This window comes from Martes martes, assembly GCF_963455335.1.
Source record: "Martes martes genome assembly, chromosome: 12".
Classification (NCBI taxonomy): domain Eukaryota; kingdom Metazoa; phylum Chordata; class Mammalia; order Carnivora; family Mustelidae; genus Martes; species Martes martes.
Window position 1 is genome coordinate 89609904 of NC_137900.1, and position 4562 is coordinate 89614465.

Sequence of the window (4562 nt, forward strand, 5' to 3'; positions counted from 1 at the left end):
TCTGGCTCTCCAAAGTTGGGTGAGGGTGTTTGGAGGGATTTTTGGGGAGGAAGGAGTGGTAGGGAGGCCAAGGTAGTGGAATGAGCTGAGGTTGGGGCAGGGACACTTGCGGATCTTGAACCTACCTCCTCAGAGTCCGGGACAAGCTTCTCCCAGCTTTCTATCTCTAGACTTCATTTTTTTTTTTTAAGATTTTATTTATTTGACAGAGATCACAAGTAGGCAGAGAGGCAGGCGGGGGCGGGGGGGGGGGGAAGCAGGCTCCCCGCGGAGCAGAAGAGAGCCCGATGTGGGGCTCGATCCCAGGACTCTGGGATCATGACCCAAGCCAAAGGCAGAGGCTTTTACCCACTGAGACACCTAAGCACCCCTAGACTTCATCCTTTAATGCAGTGGAGAGCTCTGTTCCTGGACTGGTCGAATCTCCTACCTGGCTCTATCCTTTGGATGCCTGGCTTGTTTATCTCCATATACTAACCTAACCCCAGTTCCCCATCACCTCCCCCAGCTGATCTCTGTAGGATGAGTTCAGTCACCTGGGGTTTTGTTCAAAATCCAGACCCCAGACCCACTCCCAGACTGGTTCTCTTAGCATGCATGAGGCCCAGGAAGGTGGAGTTTGGAAAGCTTCCAGGTGACTTAATGTGCACCTGTTTAATGAGTCTGTGTTTCTTACTTACCTGGAGCCATCACTATGTGCTTTTATTAATCTATACTGATCATTCATTTATTTATCAATGTCCATCTATGGTGGTCTATATCATTCATTGAGTCAGCATCCAGCCCTATCATCTTCAACAGGCATATATCAATATCCTTATATGTTCATTCATCCAATAACTCACATTGAACACTGTTTGAAAAAAAAAAAGATTCAGGGGCGCCGGTGGCTCCGTCGGTTAAATGTCTGACTCTTGATTTCAGTTCAGGTCAGCGGGAGTCTGCTTCTCTCCCTCTTCCTCTCCCTCTACCCCTCTGCCTGCTCGTTCTCTCTCTCTCTCTCCCAAAATAAATAAATAAATAAATAAATAAATAAATAAATATATTTTTTAAATGTGCCAGCAGACAGCACACACAGTTTTGTTTTGTTTTTAAAGATTTTATTTATTTATTTGACAGACAGAGATCACTAGTAGGCAGAGAGGCAGGCAGAGAGAGAGGGGGAAGCAGGCTCCCCACTGAGCAGAGAGCCCGATGTGGGGCTCGATCCCAGAACCCTGGGATCATGACCCGAGCCGAAGGCAGAAGCTTTAACCCACTGAGCCACCCAGGCGCCCCATAAATAAAATATTTTTAAAAAGCATTCATAGTATTTGTTAAAGATGGTAAGGAAGACTTTATTCAAGAGGGACCACTGCAGTGGGGGGTTTGCAGTAGGGGAGGGAAATGGGGCTCAACTTTGAATACAACAAGGACAAGTGGAGATTTAGAGCTAAAGAGCAGGGTGGGGTCCGTGGATGGAAAATGACTAAGTGGAAACATCAAGGCTAGCGGGATTCTCCCTGAAGGCAGGCCAAGATATTGAGGGTAGAAAATGAGGAATTTGTTTAAATATGGAGGGTGATCGGACACCAGTGGGGGCGGGGGGAGAGGGCGGGATTCTTGCTAAAACTGAACTCTACAAGTCACAGATGGAAGCTCAAGGTCAATGGAGTTGAGCAGAGTGCTCAGAGGAGCCTGATTCAGGTTTGGTCAAGGAGAAAGTCTTTGTGAGCCGGGCATAGTTCTAGGCTCCAGGGATAGAGAACAACAACACAACAGGGCCCCACCCATCTTGGGCAAACAAATATGTAACATGTCAAGTGATGAGTCCTGAGAAGTAAAACACAGGAGGACAAAGGGGAGAGAGAGTGGGGTGCCTAGTTGGCTCAGTTGGTAGCTCATGCAGTGCTTCCTCTAAGGGTTGTGAGTTCAAGCCCTGTGTTGGACATAGAGCCTACTAAAAAGTAAGATAAATAAATAAGTAGGAGAGAGAGACAGTAGACAGTAGTTATTACTTACACCTGTCCCAATGAACCTACGCTTCATCTATTTATCTCGGTTTACAATTGCTTATTGCCGTTTTCTTACTACCAATGGTCCAAATGTCCTGAGACGATGCCAGGTCCAGCATTGAGCACTTTTAAGTGAAGAATCATCTAGAATGGTCATAACAGCTCTGAAACCATCCTCCTCCTCATTTTAGGGGTGAAGAACGTGTGTTTTGTTTTTTTGTTTTGTTGTTGTTTTAAGGTCTATCCTTTTTTTAAGTTGTTCTTTCTTTTTTTTTTAAAGATTTTATTTATTTATTTGACAGAGAGAGATCACAAGTAGGCAGAGAGGCATGCAGAGATGGGGGGGGGGGAAGCAGGCTCCCTGCTGAGCAGAGATCACGATGTGGGGCTTGATCCCAGGATCCTGAGATCATGACCTGAACCAAAGGCAGAGGCTTAACCCACTGAGCCACCCAGGTGCCCTGAAGGTGTGGTTTAAAGAAGTTAAGTGATTTTTTTTTTTTTCAAGATTTTATTTGTTTAAGAGAGAGAGCAAGAGAGAGAGCAGGAGCACAAGCAGGGAGGAGAGGTAGAGGGAGAAGCAGACTTCCTGCCAAGCAGGCAGCCTGAGGCAGGACTCCATCTCAGGACCCTGGGATCATGACCTGAGCTGAAGGCAGATGCTTAATCGACTGAGACACCACGGTGTCCAAGAAGTTTAACTGATTTGCACAAGGTTACAGAGCACAGAGAGTGGCAGACTGAGCCCAGAATCCTGGCAGTCCAACTGTGGAAACCACTCTTCTCTGTTCTGGCTCCCTCTTCCTTGGCTCATTGGGTACCAGGTTCTCTCTTGCCTTGGTCACAGCCCATGCTGCTCCAGGGATGCTCTGTCCTCTCCCTTTTACTCAGCTAATTCTTGTTCATCCTTCAGGTTTGCATCTGGACTTCCCTTTCTTTTTTTTTTTTTATTTATTTTTATTTTTTAATTTTTTTATTTTTAAAGATTTTGTTTATTTATTTGACAGAGAGAGAGAGATCACAAGTAGGCAGAGAAGCAGGCAGAGAGAGAGGGGAGGAAGCAGGTTCCCTGCGGAGCAGAGAGCCAGATGCGGGGCTCGATCCCTGGACCCTGGGATCATGACCAGAGCCGAAGGCAGAGGCTTTAACCCACTGAGCCACCCAGGCGCCCCTGGACTTCCCTTTCTTTCAGGAGTCTCTCACCTCCCCCTGCAAGCCCAGGTGTCTCCTTAGTCTCCCCACATTCCTGAGTTTCTCGCATCAGAGCAACTATCACATAACATTGTAATTAGGTATCTGCGTCCTCTGAGCTCCCTGGGGCCACCACATATCCTGCCCCCACCACTGTGCACCTGTGAAAGGCTGGCACACAGATATATTGGTTGTGCAATGAATGAAGAAATGTGACCTTGCTGATAATTACATTTAAAAACAGCTCTTTGCTGTGGCGCCTGGGTGGCTCAATCAGTTAAGCATCTACCTTCCGCTCTGGTCATGATCCCGGAGTCCCAGGATGGAGCATGCCCCAGTGTCTGACTTCTTGCTAAGCAAGGAGTCTGCTTCTCCCTCTTCCTCTGCACCCTCTTCTGCTTCTTTCTCAAGTAAAGAAATAAAATCTTGAAAAACAAAAATCAACCAACCAGAAACAGCTGTTCGCCGTTATGAAAGGACTTGCCACACTGTTTTCTGCAAGCCTCACCAAAGCCTTGTGACTTGGGCAAGTCACACCCACTTACAGGGGCTCGGTAAACCCCGGGAACTCCAGCGAGCTTAAGTGGAGGAACTTGATTCCAACTCAGGTCAGTCCTATTCCAAACCCAGTGTTTCCTTCGAGGCACCGTTGGGCCATTGGAACGTAATCACTTGACTTCAACTCTCAGCGGGACAATGTCTGGTAGGGGAGGTTTGCAAACTGCTCCAAAAGAAAGTGGAGAGTGCCAAGTTTGGTTCAAGAAGATGCTGTGCGGGGAGCCTGGGTGGCTCAGTCATTAAGCGTCTGCTTCGGCTCAGATCCAGCCCCACACCGGGTTCCCTACTTGGCGGGAAGCCTGCCTTCCCTCTCCCACTCCCCCCGCGTGAATTCCTGCTCTCGCTGTCTTTCTGTCAAATAAATAAATAAAAACTTTTTCAAAAAGGAAGAAGAAGAAGAAGAAGATGTTGTGGGAAGTCAGAGGCAGTGGCATTTGAAAATGGGCCCTTGAAGGCCGGGCAGAATTTGTGGGGGGACCGGGAGGGGCAGAGAAGCCAAATAAGGTTCAGACCGATCACAGGTCCCTCCCACAAAGACCCTCAGAGACCCGATAGCTCGGCCTCAGTCTCTTTAAGGATGGCCCCGCCCCACTCAGCCAGCGCAGTCAATCGAATCCCGATGGCCAATGGTAGGGGAGAAGAGAGCACTTCCGCGCCTCAACCGCACTTAGGGGGCGGAGCAGGGGCCGAGGAAGGTGGGGCCAGTCTGGTCACGTGACACCGCCCATTGGCCAGAGGCCGGAGCTGTGACGAGCGCTTCGGCGACATTCATTGGGCAGAGGAGGGTTGGCCCTGCGTGAGGCCACGCCCCCCGCGGTG